This window comes from Podarcis liolepis (genome assembly GCF_965112155.1).
Source record: "Podarcis liolepis genome assembly, chromosome: 10".
In the NCBI taxonomy this organism is placed as follows: Eukaryota; Metazoa; Chordata; class Lepidosauria; order Squamata; family Lacertidae; genus Podarcis; species Podarcis liolepis.
The window spans coordinates 7,730,689-7,748,011 of NC_139562.1; the positions used below are offsets into that span (position 1 = coordinate 7,730,689).

The 17,323-nt window shown below is 45.8% G+C and overlaps 1 long non-coding RNA gene across 1 annotated transcript; it reads left to right on the forward strand.

Annotated features, from left to right (window-relative positions):
- The first annotated feature begins 14 nt into the window (after window positions 1-14).
- Window positions 15-14,606, forward strand: LOC310687098. The gene is made up of 3 exons (XR_014516217.1): window positions 15-531; window positions 12,346-12,508; window positions 14,320-14,606. It is a non-coding gene; the product is annotated as an uncharacterized lncRNA (long non-coding RNA).
- Window positions 14,607-17,323: the final 2,717 nt, after the last annotated feature.

The following is a 17,323-nucleotide window of genomic DNA, read 5'->3' on the forward strand; positions in this document are numbered from 1 at the left end:
AAGTGTGCCTTCTGGGGTCCATTTGTGAACAGAATGTGAGTGAGTAAACTCTTTTTATACTTTCATAGATGACTGTGTCGTGTCTATCTTTTTATGAGGGACTAAAGGGGAAATTACCAAGGAAACTTATTTTAGAGGCTTTAGCGAGCCTGAGCAAACACATCCACTGTGCAAGTTTAGAAAGGGGAATTTTACTCTGCTAAATTGTAGAACTTGTTAACACAAGTTGGAAAGGATATAATCAAACAATATATCCTCTCCTGCATCCCTGAACGTTCCCGCGCTACCTTCCAAGGTTGACAAGCCCCATCTGCCCCTCACTTCCATCTACAGCACTTGAAGAAACCGCCTTCTTGACTGCTGGAGCCACAATTGGTCTCATCTGCTCAATCTCCCGGAGGCTGTCTTTGCATGCAAGTCCAACAACAGCTGTGGGACCTCAAGCATGAATACGGTAGACTCCAATTTCTGTAATTGCTGACCGCTAGCCATGCTGGCTGAAGTTGATGGGAGTCCAATGGCACCAGGAGGGTAAATGGTCCTTCATCTCTGCTATATGATGATCGTACATTTGGGATGGATTGTCAGCCCATTAGGCTTAAGTATAGTATAACAGTCGTACCTTGTTTGTCAAACTTAATCTGTTCTGAGAGTCTGTCCGACTCCCGAAACGGTTCAAAAACCAAGCCGCAGCTTCCGATTAGCTGCAGGTACTTCCTACACTCAATTGGAAGCCAACAGAAGCCGCGTTGGATGTTTGGCTTCCAAAAAAATTCGCAAACTGGAACACTCCTGGGTTTGTGGCATTTGGAAGCCAAAATGTCCAAATACCAAGGCATTTGAGAAGCAAGGTACGACTGTATATATTAGAGCTTAAATGTATATTTGTGAGGCAGGGACACCTCAATTAAGTGTCTTCTAACTTCCTTCCTTGTTGTTGTTGTTGTTTAGTCGTTTAGTCGCGTCCGACTCTTCATGACCCCCTGGACCAGAGCACGCCAGGCACTCCTGTCTTCCACTGCCTCCCACAGTTTGGTCAAACTCATGCTGGGAGCTTCGAGAACACTGTCCAACCATCTCGTCCTCTGCCGTCCCCTTCTCCTTGTGCCCTCCATCTTTCCCAACATCAGGGTCTTTTCCAGGGATTCTTCTCTTCTCATGAGGTGGCCAAAGTATTGGAGCCTCAGCTTCAGGATCTGTCCTTCCAGTGAGCACTAAGGGCTGATTTCCTTCAGAATGGAGAGGTTTGATCTTCTTGCAGTCCATGGGACTCTCAAGAGTCTCCTCCAGCACCATAATTCAAAAGCATCAATTCTTCAGCGATCAGCCTTCTTGATGGTCCAGCTCTCACTTCCATACATCACTACTGGGAAAACCATAGCTGCTTTAACTAAGCTTTAACTTCATTCCTTAAAAAGGTCAAATGTGTATATTTTCCTAAGCTTTTTTTGCCTCCAGTAGTTCTCAGCTAAGGGTGCTGTTTGGTTCAAGGACTTTTGAAATGCAAAGTGCAAAATATTGAATGTGCCAAGTTAATACTTAACCATATTGCCTTACTCCTCTTTTTTTGTTTTTCAATCAAAATTGCCTTACCGGTTTTTTAATTAATCTTTTTAAGTCATAAGGAAAACCACATTGCACCCAGAAAACGTATTCCAGTCAGTGAACACGTAGGGAATGTTATTATGTTGCAAATAAATGAGTATATATGCTAAAGAAAAGTCATCACAATCCGTCTTGCATCCAAATTATATTGTTGTTTACGGATCATTATAAAAAGGAAACTATTCATTTGCAATAAAAAAATGTTGTCATTACTTTCTGCCTTCCCTAAGCTGTGCAAGTTCAGCTCAGCTTTGACCTTTCTACGCCATAACATGTTAAGGCTGGTGTAATGGTTCTAGGGGTTTCTCGTGCGTAAATCGGCGCCAGACCTGGGTGGTTTGCCTGAGTGAACCCTTGCTGTCTGGACAGCCACTCGCCTGTGGCTGTCTCAATCGCTGGCAGAATCCGTCAGTGGCCGTTTCTTGAACTTCTTCCAGCAAAGAAGCTCTTTGACGCCTAGTCTCCGCCTACTCTCCCTGCGCGGAAGCCTTCTGCGCCGGGAGGGTGTGGGCAGCGGAGGACCCGTGCTCTCCCCGCTGGTCCCCAGCGAGGAGTCATGGAGCCACCTCGCCGATTCCCCCATCTGCCCCCCTTTTCCCCTGGTGCTACGCTGATTTCCTTCCCCAGAAGATGTGCTGCTTCTCTCCCTCCCGGGACGCTCTCCGGAATCCCTCTGGAGCCCTCCCTCTCCCTCTGGCTCCGATGGCAGTTCCCTGACAGCTGGGTTTTAAAATCCAGCTTTAGAAATAGAGAAATTCCGGATTCAATTTTTAAAAAAATTCTCTTACCTTTAAATGTGGGTGAAATGTGACATCAGGACGCAGGGGATTTGATCTTTTGAACTAAAGGAATATCAAGGCCGTAGAATGTATCTTTGTAGGAAGTTGGAAGACCTTTGCATCCTAGGCAGGGGAACTTCAGATGGACTGCTGTCTCACCTGGGGGACCCTTCACATCTTTAGGGAGATGCTGACACTGTCCTTGACTCCTTTGGTCTTAAATGACTTCCTGGGTGTGACTCCTGAGTGCTCTGATCTGCCCCAGGCTGGCCAACCTGTTGTTGTTAAAGAAATTGGAGTTCTTGTTGAAACTGCACTGAAAAGGATATATCAAGAACATAAAGAAACATAAGAAACATAAAAGAATTAAATGATACAGACTTCCAACAGATTTATAGTCGTCAAAAAACCAAGGTATGGAACCAAATATCATGATATGTGTTAACATACTTTAGAATGTATATAATTTATTATATTTATGATCTATGGAGTGAAGCACCTTGATCTATCTTGACATATTTTTTGATATTACCAGCTGAAGAAGGCGTGTACTCCGAAACAGGGCCCTGTCCTGGTCACCACTACTGAGTCGTACATCTGATTCACACTCCGGATACTCCTTTTTGGCCCCATTTGATCCTTTATTCTTTATTCTTTATTCTGATTTTATATAATATGGACTCTTTTTGACTGCTATTGAGACTTGTATAAAACAATTGTTGTGCACTGGTATTTCATGTACCTTTGTACTATATCACTGTGTATTTGAAACCCATTATTTCTGTACTTAAACGTTGTATCCAAACTTACCATTACTTTAAAACTATCGTACTTACACGGTGTGTTTAATTTACTACTAGCTTCAAACTGTTATTCTTAGCAGAATATACACGTTTTTCTTTTCAACTCTTGAGTAGGAATTATTCCTTATATTGAAACTTTTGGCCAGAGTTCTTGATATATCCTTTTCAGTGCAGTTTCAACCTGTTGTTGTGGCACTCCAAATCACATCAACCCCAACTATGTGGATGAGTCTATCAGGGCAGATGGGAGTTGGAGTCCAACAACATCTAGAGCAGCGGTTCTCAGCCTGTGGGTCCCCAGATGTTGTTGGACTACAACTCCCATCATCCCTGAGCTCTGGCCTTGCTAGCTAGGGGTGATGGGAGTTGTAGTCCAACAACATCTGGGGACCCACAGGTTGAGAAAGGCTGATCTAGAGGATCACATGCTACCCACCGCTGGTCTACTGGGATAGCTCAGTTGGTAGAGCAGGTTATGGGGTCTGAGCCCCACGTTGGGCAAAAGAGTCCTGCATTGCAGGGGGTTGGACTAGATGACCCTTGGGGGTCCCTTCCAACTCTGCAATTCTGTATTTCATGATGCACCATTGCTCAGTTCTGGAAACAGCTCCCAAAGCTAAGGCATGGCAGTATATTTATTTACTTAATAAAAATATTTATATACTGCTGCTCATAAAAAAAACATCAGAACCATTTTCAACAGTCAAACATAAAGCAACACAATAAAAACCATATAAAAATGAGAGATCTGCCAACTATTAACAGAAGGGTGTTTTCTTAATTGCCAGCGTGAGGTTGGCGGCAAAGAAAAGTTTGTCGAAAGGTGCTTAAAGGTTAGAACAGAAGCTGCCTGTGAAATGTGTTAAGCATTAAAAGAGAGTGTCTCTTAAGATGTGTCCATATTATAAACCACCCTGTGAACATTGGATGAAGGACAGTGTATAAATTTAATAAATAATAATCATAATGTGCAAAGGTCTTTCCTTCCCAATCCAGTAACTTCTGTATACCAAGAGCAGCTTTACATCCTGAATCCACGTTCAGAGGTTTCTTAGAATCATAGAATCATAGAGTTGGAAGAGACCACAAGGGCCATCGAGTCCAACCCCCTGCCAAGCAGGAAACACCATCAGAGCACTCCTGACATATGGTTGTCAAGCCTCTGCTTAAAGACCTCCAAAGTAGGAGACTCCACCACACTCCTGGGCAGCAAATTCCACTGTCAAACAGCTCTTACTGTCAGGAAGTTCTTCCTAATGTTTAGGTGGAATCTTCTTTCTTGTAGTTTGGATCCATTGCTCCGTGTCCGCTTCTCTGGAGCAGCAGAAAACAACCTTTCTCCTTCCTCTATGTGACATCCTTTTATATATTTGAACATGGCTATCATATCACCCCTAAACCTCCTCTTCTCCAGACTAAACATGCCCAGTTCCCTTAGCCGTTCCTCATAAGGCATCGTTTCCAGGCCTTTAACCATTTTGGTTGCCCTCCTCTGGACACGTTCCAGTTTGTCAGTGTCCTTCTTGAATTGTGGTGCCCAGAACTGGACACAGTACTCCAGGTGAGGTCTGACCAGAGCAGAATACAGTGGCACTATTACTTCCCTTGATCTAGATGCTATACTCCTATTGATGCAGCCCAGAATTGCATTGGCTTTTTTAGCTGCCGCATCACACTGTTGGCTCATGTCAAGTTTGTGGTCAACCAAGACTCCTAGATCCTTTTCACATGTACTGCTCTCAAGCCAGGTGTTAGTTTGCAACGGGCTCATCAATGAGTAAATTAAGTTTGCACAGAAGGCACTGGCAGACTGTCACTATTTTGCGGTGGAATTCAATCACATACCAGCAAATGGACTGGAAAGTGGGACAGCACTGCCTTCAATGCATCCCCATCGAAAAGGCAAGGATCCCTGGACAGTTAAGTCCAGTCAAAGGCAACTATGGGGTTGCAACACTTATCTTACTTCAGGCCGAGGGAGCCAGCGTTTGTCCACAGACAGCTTTCTGGGTCATGTGGCCAGCATGACTAAACCGCTTCTGGCGCAACGGACACTGTGACGGAAGCCAGAGTGCAAGGAAACACAGTTTACCTTCCCGCCGCAGTGGTACCTATTTATCTACTTGCACTGGTGTGCTTTCGAACTGCTAGGTTGGCAGGAGCTGGGACAGAGCAACGGGAGCTCACCCTGTTGCGTGGATTTGAACCATCAACCTTCCGATCGGCAAGCCCAAGAGGCTCCGTGGTTTAGACCACAGTGCCACCCACATCCCTTCCCCACAAACAAAACAGAATGAAAGCTCATGAAACAGGTCATCTGGAAGCGCCTAGAGTCTTATACCATTTCCAAACGCTTCAAGAGGAGCGCAGAAAAGCCCAAACTGCCCCTGAAACCGAAACTGCTTTTCAGATCTTAGAGCTGCAGCAAGCGGATTCCATGCCCAATGATGGCTCCTCTGGAGCAGCTGCTTTCTGCAGAGATAAAAACTTAATGGCAGCAGTGAACCGCGTTGCTTCCAGATACAGGAAAACGGCATGTCGGCCCTCCCTACTCTAGGGAAACACAGCAACGCTTCTACAAGCTGGGTTTGATGCATGCTTATTCTAAAGCAATTGAGTCCAGTGGGGACAAGGTCTCGTTCACACACAATGCCTGTACTGTATATCATTGCATTGTGGCACAATTGAAGGGAATGTATGGAAACAGGTGCCCTGAAAGGGGGAGAGACGGACAGACAAGTACACTCACAGTCCTTATTGTGTGATTGACAGGATGAACTCAGGAAGCTGCCTTATACTGAGTGTGTCCAACTGGTCCATCCAGGTCAGTGTTTTATCTTCATGGACTGGCAGTGGCTCTCCCATGTTTTCAGACGGGATATTCCCAGTCCCACCTGGAGATGCCAGGAACTGAACCTGGAACCTTCTGCATGCAATGCATGCAGTGCCACTGAGCTACACCACCATGGGATTTTAAACTGAGTCATGCAAGTGGTCCACCTAGCTCAGTATTGTCAACCCTGGCTGGCAGACTCCAACAGGGAGTCTTTCCCAGTCCTATCCAGAGATGCCAGAGATTGAAGCTGGGACCCGCTGCATCCTAAGGCAGACTGAGCTACACCCTTTCCTGTAGAGCAATGTAGGAAGGTGCCCTGTACTGAGTCAGACCACTGGTTCATCTGTGGAAAACACTCCTGGGGGGACGGCAGAGTAGGACCAGGAGGGAGAGAACATGCTAGTCGGGCATGTGTCTCTGCCAGGGTCCTACTCGAGTGTAGGCTGAACTCCTGACAACAAAACCAGTTTGGTATGAGGCATGTACAGAGTACTAAAACCTCATACCAAAACAATTTTGTTGTCAGGAGTTCAGTCTACACTCGAGTAGGATGTTGGCAGAGACACATGCCCGACTGGCACATCCTCTCCCTCCTGGTTGATCATTCAGGAGCTTCATAAGCTTTCTTCAGCCCAAACATCACAGTGACCGATGCCAACCGACATCGGCACACTTAGGGATCCACAGAATTTGCACATCATGAGTGACAGACCTCAGCCACTCAGCATTTTGGCTAATCTACTTTATTTACATATCAGCACACACGGAACACTGCTCCCTCTCTCTCTCAGACAGCAAAGAGAAAAAGAACAAAGGACAATAGTCCCACTTCACGGAACACAGTAACACAAACATCCTGTTTCTATCACTTCCCACTCTGTGGAGTCAAAACATACACCGTCATGTGAAAGACAACAATCCCATGACTGCAATCATGGAGCAGGAATGCTAACATCATCTAGCCCAGTACTGTCAGCAATGAGCAGGTGTGGCTTTCTGGGGTTTCAGAGAGAAGATCAAACAAGCTTGATTTAACAGTAATGCAGGATGCTTTAAGGCAGACTGGATTTCCCTGGCATTACCCCTCTCTCTGCCCACTTAGAAACAACAATCACACGTACATTGTTTTGTGAAGAAATAAAAGTAGGATTTACTTACATAACCTAGGTCTTGAAGCAGCAATTACGGTAGCAAAATGAAGATAGTTTTAAAACTACTACGTTACAAAAGCAGAAAATGTAAGTCTGAGCTGCAAAACCCAGACATGCATGTGCAGGAGCCAGGAAGCACGATGAAGAAAAAGGAGGCTGCTCAGGCAGGCAGCTTCCTGCCAAGGTAGACAAAGGAAGTGATCTCACAGAGTTCTCTCTAGGAATTTTTACAGGAAAGCTCTGTGAGCCCCAGCCTCTCCCAGTGTCTAGCTGGCAAAAGATGAATTGTTGGTTTGACTGCAATAATGTCCCATACAAAAGCAGACTGAGCCACACCCTTTGCTGTAGAGGAAGGTAGGCAGATGCCCTATACTGAGTCAGACCATTGGTTTATGCAGCCCAGTACCATCTGCAGTGATTAGCAGTGGTTTCCCAGAGTTTCAGATGTCTCCATGCCATTGAACCTGGGACCTCCTGGCAGAATTATCAACGTCATCTCAGTTCAGAGACAGAAGGATTCTGATTTCCACATGCAAGAACGTCTCTGATTTCCAAGGACTGTCTCAGTGGATGCTCGCTTCCACCTTGGCTGCTCTTGGAGATGTCGTACTGGACTGTGTCTGATCCAGCCCTGACATTCTTATTTCTCCCGCCTCCTCCAGTTCTGTAATTCCTGCCTGGTATATAATGGCATCTGAACTGCCATTATACTGGCACGGTTCAAGCTCAGCTGTGCCCGACACGAAGAGAGCTCAGCAATTTGCCTTGGGCCATCCAGGAAGCCTGAAAGGGAGCCAGGAATAAACCTCGGATGCTCCAGTGATGGTCCGCTGCCTCGCTTGCCAGCCCCCCCCCGTCTGTCCTGTGGGCAAACATCAAGGCTAACAACCAAACAAATAGATGTCTGTCGGGAGCCAGGGCAGAGCCAAAGGTCACCACATCGGCACAAAAACACTTGTATTGACAGAGGGCTAATCCAGGATGGCTGCTGAGTGCAAGCTGGCTTCTCTGGGTGGGCAAGGTCAGGGAGGTCTTGGCAGTGGCAGATTAGGCTTCTTTGCTGTTGGGGGCGGGGGGAGCGGGGGGGGGGGCGGAAACAGCCAACAGAAAGAGGAGTGTTTACTGCCATCGGAGGACTGGAAGAGATTAGCTGAGTCATGGGCCCTAACTTACATTTTGCAAAGCACCCTTCAAAAGTATGTTTGGCTCTGCACGGTACACAACATTGCATGCTTTAGACAAGAGTGTCCCTATTTTCCGGGGAGAGTCCCAGATTTACAGAAGCCATCCCGGTTTCTGATGTGATCCAGGAATGTCCCGTTTTTCCTAAGGACGTCCCTGTTTTCATTTTAGTGATGTATGGAAGTGAGAGCTGGACCACGAAGAAAGCTGATCGCTGAAGAATTGATGCTTTTGAATTATGGTGCTGGAGGAGACTCTTGAAAGTCCCATGGACTGCAAGAAGATCCAACCTATCCATTCTTAAGAAAATCAGCCCTGAGTGCTCACTGGAAGGACAGATCCTGAAGCTGAGGCTCCAGTACTTTGGCCACCTCCTGAGAAGAGAAGACTCCCTGGAAAAGACCCTGATGTTGGGAAAGATTGAGGGCACAAGGAGAAGGGGACGGCAGAGGACGAGATGGTTGGACAGTGTTCTTGAAGCTACCAGCATGAGTCTGACCAAACTGCGGGAGGCAGTAGAAGACAGGAGTGCCTGGCATGCTCTGGCCCAGGGGGTCACGAAGAGTCGGACACGACTAAACGACTAAACAACAACAACAATTTTCATCAGAGAAATGTTGGAGGGTATGAAGTTATTCGACCTCCCAAGCCAAGGAGATAAGTAACTATACAACCTTTAGAAGACATCTGAAGGCAGCCCTCTATAGGGAAGTTTTTATGTTTAATGTTTTATTCTGTTTTTATGTATGTTGGAAGCTGCCCAGAGTGGCTGGGCAACCCAGTCAAATGGCCAGGGTACAAATCAACAACAATAGGATGGCCCTATTAATTAAATTTCTATCTCACCCTTCCTCTCAAAGGAACCCAGATTGGCAATCAATAACCCACTAAAACAAAACATTCTGAACACCTGAAAACATTTGCAGTGCTCACATATGGTCACAGCTCGTAATATCACTGATGCTTGAAAGCAGTCTGTTTCAGCTGTCAAATGTCTGCATGAACAGGAATGTTTTTAAGTTCCCCCAGAACATTAATAACAAGGGAGGGAGATGTACCTCACCAGGGAGGGCATTCCACAATTAGGAACCACCACCTAGAAGGCCCTGTCATAGGTTAGGGCCAAGTGGGCAGCAACCACCAACAAAATAGAAGTAGCGTATTTCTGGAAGTGGGAAGAAAGTATGGGTTGCAAAAGCCCAGGCTATTGCAAAAGTAACATTAGCTTTCCGTTAATAACTGTTAACCATCTGAGCCCCAATATTAGGAATCAGTGTTCCCTCCAAGAAGCAAATTGCTCTCTTCTGCTTTACCCTAAGGAGTATTATCCATGATTGAAGTTAACCAGAGAGTTGCCAGTTAATGCCAGAGGTCAATTTAGAGCTTAGACTGGCATTCTGCAAGGAAGCAACAGGCCACAGTGTCAGTTGATGCCTCCTGACCCAGTTCATAGACTGCTGCGTCAGGATTGCTTGCTGGTCTAAGCAACAATCAGACCTACTTTTGCTCCCTTCCTTTGTTTCCTCTTTGCCTTGCTGGAACTGATGACGCCTTGTTAACCATCCCTGTAAACGCTCATGTTGGGTCTGTGCTCAGGTGCTAAAACTTCTACCAGTCAAATTACGAGGCTCAGCTTGTGAAAACATTATCCAGCAGGGAACAGCTTGTTTCCCATCCAACTAGAGAGGGAGTAAGAGATGTGTTTCCCCGCAGTTTATCAGGTCTGCAGCCCAGATTGGCTGTTATCTGGACTTTACCTGCATTTCTTGTATGTCACCTGGATGAGCAGTTATCTCCAGCCAACCCACTTGGCTCTGGCAAGTTATCTCCAAGTGACTGGATTTCCTTTCCCCTTATTATAGATAAGTAACTGTAAAGCAAGGGGAACAAGCAGGGCATCGAATAAATGGTAATCCTGCCGGGCGCAGGGTTGTAGTGATGGGAGCCGGTGCAGTTAAGGAGTGTTAACATCTCCCTGGAAAATGTTTGGCATCCTTCAGAGAGAGATTGAAAGCCACGACGTCGCAGTTAGAAGTTTGTTCTGCAAAACCGAAGACCGACAGGAGGGCAGGGAAACACAGAAGGTGCAAATTCAACGAGAGGAACTTGAAATTTCCGTCTTCCTTCTGGGGACTTTGCAGTTTACAGCAAAAGAGAGCAAGGGTTTGACAGAAGTTTATAAAATTACGTGTAGCAGGGAGAAAGTGGGTAGAATTATTTTTTCTCTCCCACTGTCATAACACCAGAACTTGTAGACATTAAGTGAAACTGACCGTTGAAAGATTCAGAGTGCACAGCACATAGCTAAACTATGATGGCCGCCAAGTTGGATGACTTTCAAAGAGGATTAGACCAATTCATGGAGAAGGCTATGGATGGCAATGCTTCTGAATACGTTGGAACCCACAGGAGGAGAGAGGGCTGTTGTGTTCGAATCCTGATTGCGGGTTGTGGCGATCACACAGGGTCCCCGGACGTTTGATTGATCCCTGTGCCACCACTGTGATTGGCTCCTCGCTGCCACCACCCCGCTTCTCACAGGGACACACGGAGTCCAGACCAGTGGCGTAGCGTGGGTTTCAGCACCCGGGGCAAGGCAAGTAATTTGCGCCCCCTAACCTGTGGATTTGCGCCCCCTAACCCGTGGATTTGCGCCCCCTAACCCATGGATTTGCGCCCCCTAACCCTAACCCCCAGATGTTGCACCCGGTGCAGCCAGCCCCCCCTGCACCCCCACGCTACGCCACTGGTCCAGACAGTTGTTAACATTAACAAATAATCAAGTTTATTTTTATAAGCATGAACATGTTTAAGGTTTCCGTTAATTTTTCTTGTCATTTTCTTAATCGTAGTTTCTTTCCTGACCTATACGTTCCTAACAACTTCAAACTGATTATCCCAGCTATCTATCTGACTCCACCTAACAGTTCCTCTCACTCTCTCACAACACAACTCGACCAACCCACAGACTTATCCTCCCTCTTCCCTCTCCAACTCCCAACTGACTTTCCAACAATTCCAACTCTAACTCCTCCCCTTGGGTTCCCACTGGCCAATCACATCGCACTCATTTAAGCCTTTCCTTATGACCCACCTAGAAGGGCAAACGCCACACGGGTTCCAACAGGCATCTGTCTGGACACTGTGAGAACAGGATGACGGACATGTGAAAAAGATTTAGGGGTCTTAGTAGACCATGAGTCAACAGTGTGATGCAGCAGCAACAAAAAACAACAACACAAATAACGCTATTTGAGGCTGCGTCAGCAGAGGTATAGTGTCCAGATCAAGGGACGTCGTAGTACCACTCTATTCTGCCTTGGTCTGACCCCACCTGGAATACTGTGTCCAATTATGGGCCCCATAATTTAAGAAGGATGTTGACAAGCTGGAAGAGAGCAACCAAGATGATCAAGGGTCTGGAAACCAAGCCTTTTGAGGAACGGTTGAAGGAGTTGTGTACGTTTAGCCTGGAAAAGAGGAGACTGAGAGGAGATACGAGAGCCATCTTCAAATATCTGAAGGGCCGTCACATGAAAGATGGAGCAGTTTTGTTTTTCCGGAGGCTAGGACCCAAGCCAATAGCTTCAAGTTACAAGAAAGGAGATTCTGATGGAACGCCAGGAGGAGCTTTTTTGATGGTAAGAGCTGTTCAACAATGGAACAAGAAGACTCCTTTGTGGAGGTTGTGGACTCTCCTTCCTTGGAGGTTTTTAAGCAGAGGTTGGGTGGCCACCTGTCAGGGAAGCTTTAGCTGAGATTCCTGCAATGTGGGGGTTTGGATGACCTTTGGGGTTCCCTCCAACTTTACACTTCGATGATTCTGTGACTAGATGGGCTACTGACTTGATCCAGGAGGCTCTTCTTATCTTTCTGCCTGTCCTTGGGATGAATATGTTTTGCCTTCTAATATGCTAGGATTCTGAGCTTTGTGGTTTTATTCAAATATGTGATTTATTTTTTAAAAATTTTTTTTTACCCCCAAACAGCTAAGAATAGTAAAAGAGCAAGAAAACCATCAAACTCATGGCTCAGGGGGAAATCATCTGCTGTGAATGCAGAAGGCCTCAAGTTCTGCCTCTGGCAATGCTAGCTAAAAGGATCACGTCGTGGGTGAAATTTTGTTTTCATGTACACCACTTAGAAATGCAGGTAATTAAGTGCTATATGAACATCTTAAACAAATAAACATTTTAGCAGGCTGCACCCAACCAAACTGGACTCTGAGTAGACCAACTGAAATGAATAGACCTAAGCTAGTTGCCCATTCATTTCAATAGGCCTACTCTGCGTATTACTAACATCGGATAAATTATTTACATCATTGACAGGCCGCCCTGAAGCAAAAAACTCCCTGGGCAGCTCAACAGATAAAAATGAGAAATTATAGCTTGATAAAAACACAGGGCGTTTCCAAACTGTTGCTATATGTATTTCCAGTGCAAATTCAAGTTGCCAGAGCATGGAGTTTGGTGGCCAAATCATCTCTGAATCATTATGAAAACTTGCAGGACCACAGCATGTTTTGAGATTTTTTTGGGGGGGAGGGGGTACATTTATATTCCACGTGGAGATTGGGAGGAAGAAAAGTACATTTGTACAGTGGTACCTTGGTTTGCAAACGTTTTGGATTACAACCACGTCAAACCCTGAAGTGTGTGTCCCTTTTTTGGATTACAACCCATTTATTTATTTTTGATTACAACCAATTTTGGGGGGGGAGGTCCCATTGGCGAAAGCGCGCCTTGGGTTACAACCTGTTTTGGTTTACAACCGGACCTCCGGAACAGATTATGGTTGTAAACCAAGGTATCACTGTATTCAGTTAATGAAGGACACTTTCAACCAGCCTGACCGCTTTTAATTAAAATATTACTTCTGCCTTCACCCAACCCCTTCCTGTTTGAATTGAATTGAATTTTATTATTACGGTCACAGACCAGTTCCGGCTCACTTACAATGTCAGGAAAATCATAAAATACTACAGGAATACATTGAATTGCAGTTGGGTATAACAGAGACAATACAGATATAGCAGCAGTTAAAAATATATATTAAATCTTGATCACTAAAATATAACCTAAAATTGTTATTTAAAACCTTAATCATTTTGGTAGTACAGCTTGTTCCCTAAGTTTTATGGCCGTCACTCTTCCTGTGTGATTTTACCACAGATTCCCTCTTTTCCATGGTCTTCTCTCCCAAACTCTGGAACCCCACTGCCTTCACCCACCCGTCCGAGCTCTAACTTTGATTGATATACCCAGCTGTCACACAGGGATTTCTCTGATTGATTGACGCCTGCCTAAGCAGATGTGGGGTGGGGAGAGAGAATATTTACGGCCCTGCGAAACAGGCTTTCAGGAGAATGTTTTATGGGGGCTGCTTACAATATAGAAAGTGCAATAAAAGGACCAAAAAGACAAACTTAATGTGAGGTGAATAGACCAGGCCTCCCACCGGGCACCTGTCAAGAGTCGTGCGTACCTGCAGCTCCCAGGTCAGCCTTTGACCATCATCTCAAGAATGGAATAGCTTCTGTTTTCTAAACTGATATATTGACCCAATAAAAAGTATTATTACATTGCCTATCACTGCTCACAATGGGGGAACCTTTATAAAAAGAGTGATTGCTCCATTCGGAGAGTTAGAAGAGAAAGAGGTTTGTGTGTGTGAAAGTGAAAGGTAAGTTCTTTGTGATGGAGAAAGTGCAGGTTTTCAAAACCCTTTGATTGACTGACTAATTGGCTGATTGCAAGATGTGATAGGCGGGCCTATAAGATTTTTAAAAGGGCACTCTTGTGTTGTTCTGGCTGTCAAAGGAGGTGATGACCTTTCTCTGGGTCTTTTGTTTAAGGCCGGGGCATTGGGCAGCTGTTTTGTCAATGGCTTCTGATTGTGGGTGGCTCCTAGCAGGCAGGGTGGACCTGAGACTAACGTTCTTCCTGTTTATATGTGACTAGGGAGAAAGTGAGGAGGAATTAAAGAACCTTTTAATGAGGGTGAAAGAGGAGAGCGCAGAATATGGTCTGAAGCTCAACATCAAAAAAACGAAGATCATGGCCACTGGGCCCATCACCTCCTGGCAAATAGAAGGGGAAGAAATGGAGGCAGTGAGAGATTTTACTTTCTTGGGCTCCATGATCACTGCAGATGGTGACAGCAGCCACGAAATTAAAAGACACCTGCTTCTTGGGAGAAAAGCAATGACAAACCTAGACAGCATCTTAAAAAGCAGAGACATCACCTTGCTGACAAAGGTCTGTATAGTTAAAGCTATGGTTTTCCCAGTAGTGATGTACGGAAGCGAGAGCTGGACCATAAAGAAGGCTGATCGCCGAAGAATTGATGCTTTTGAATTCTGGTGCTGGAGGAGACTCTTGAGAGTCCCATGGACTGCAAGAAGATCAAACGCATCCATTCTGAAGGAAATCAGCCCTGAGTGCTCACTGGAAGGACAGATTGTGAAGCTGAGGCTCCAGTACTTTGGCCACCTCCTGAGAAGAGAAGACTCCCTGGAAAAGACCCTGATGTTGGGAAAGATGGAGGGCACAAGGAAAAGGGGACGACAGAGGACGAGATGGTTGGACAGTGTTCTTGAAGCTACCAGCGTGAGTTTGACCAAACTGCGGGAGGCAATGGAAGAGTGCCTGGCGTGCTCTGGTCCAGGGGGTCACAAAGAGTCGGATGCGACTAAACGACTAAACAACAACAACAACAAAGGGAGAAAGTTTGGTATGCAGTCAGCAAAGGAGACAGAAGCCTGTGTTTTCTCACCAACTGTTTCTCACCAAAGGGGTATGTGGCTTGCTTTTTTGGGGGTGGAAATGATGTTGCTTTCAAGATGGACTAAAGAAAGCACGCTTTTATATGATGCAAAATGGATTTGCGATACAGTGGGTTACAGACACTTCAGGTTACAGACACTTCAGTTTACAGACTCCGCTAACCCAGAAATAGTACCTCAGGTTAAGAACTTTGCTTCAGGATGAGAACAGAAATCGTGCTTCAGCGGTGCGGCGGCAGCGGGAGGCCCCATTAGCTAAAGTGGTGCTTCAGGTTAAGAACAGTTTCAGGTTAAGAATGGGCCTCCAGAACGAATTAAGTTCTTAACCTGAGGTACTACTGTATTTGCTTTCACAAGAATATTTATGGCCCTGCGAAACAGGCTTTCAGGAGAATGTTTTATGGGGGCTGCTTACAATATAGAAATGCAATAAAAGGACCGAAAAGGTGTGGTGACTTGAGGCTTGTCCGCACGGTTTTCCGCTTGAGCCACACTTTCTAGGCATGGGTCTGGCTGGTTTTGTCTTTTGCTCCACTGCTTTCCCCTGGAAAACCCGTTCTTTAGTGCTAAATCGGAACAAGCGGCAATTTGCAGCAGGCTGGGCAGGGGCAGGAACAAGGGAGGGGAGGAGATGTTTCATTGTGAAAGTGGAAATCCTTGGACTGACAGAACAAGTTAGTTGGACATTTCATCGAATCATAGAACTGTCGAGTTGGAAGAGATCCTGAGGGTCATCTAGTCCAATCCCCTGCAATGAAGAAATCTCAGCTAAAGCATCCATGACAGATGGACATCCAACCTCTGCTTAAAAACCTCTGCCCACAACTTCCAGAGGGAGACCATTCCACTGTCGGACAGCTCTTCCTCCCAGAAAGTCCTTCCCTGTGTTTAATTAGAATCTCCTTTCTTGTGACTTGAAGCCATGGGTTCGAGTCTTACCCTACGGAGCACTGGGATTGCCTAGCAGCGGATGCTGAGAGGCAGTGAGGTGTTGGAGGTGTAAATGACTACCAGACTGCCACTAGATCAAGTTCATCAGTTTCATTGAATTAATTAAACTGAACAGTTTTAATTGGATTTTCAATAAATGTGCAAGTAATTGTTACTGCTTTGAATTTTATGATGATACTATCTTTCTTAGTGGGGCCTGCAAACCTCTGTTATGAATAATGCTTTTTATCGGGTAGGGTAATGAGTTCATGGAATCAAAGGAGCAGTGGCTCAAAAAGGTTTGGGGAAAAGATGAAGACCCCCGGACGGTTAAGTTCAGTCAAAGGCGACTATGGGGTGCAGCTCTCATTTCATTTTTCAGGGTGGGGGAGCCGGCGTCTGTCCACAGACAGCTTTCTGGGTCATGTGGCCAGCTTCTGGTGCAGCAGGACAGCGTGACAAGTGCCAGAGCGCACAGAAACACCGTTTACCTTCCCGCTGCAGTGGTACCTATTTATCTACTTGCATTGGTGTGTTTTAGAGCTGCTAGGAGGTGCTGGTTTTGACCTTTAAAGCCCTTCATGGCCTAGGACTCTTGTACTTACAGGACCGCCTCTCCCGGTATGCCCCGTGGAGGACCTTAAGGTCCTTAAATAGCAACACCCTAGAGGTCCCAGGCCCTAAGGAAGTCAGATTAGCCTCAACCAGAGCCAGGGCCTTTTCAACACTGGCCCCGGCCTGGTGGAACACTCTGTCTCATGAGACCAGGCCCCTGCGGGATCTGATTTCTTTCCGCAGGGCCTGTAAAACAGAGTTGTTCCGCCTGGCCTTTGGCTTGGAATCAACTCGATCCCCTCCCCCTCTTTCCTTTTCCCTTTCTCCTTCTGTGATGGAACTCCTATTTGGGGACTTCCCTGGCTTTTTTCTGGCCCACGTAGGACCAGTCTGGATAGTTGGCCTTGGTGAAGATTTGACGTTTTCACCCCCAAAAAGTTTTTGATTTGAATTTCTACTGAAATGAGGCTGCATTTTAATGTTGTACTTAATCTTGTTTTTGTTGTATTTTAATCAATTGTTTTTACCTGGTGTTAGCCACCCTGAGCCCGGTCTTGGCTGGGTGGTGTATAAATAAAATTTATTATTATTATTATTAATTATTATTAGGTTGGCAGCAACTGGGACAGAGCAATGGGAGCTCACTCCGTTGCAGGGATTCGAACCACCGACCTTCCGATCGGCAAGCCCAAGAG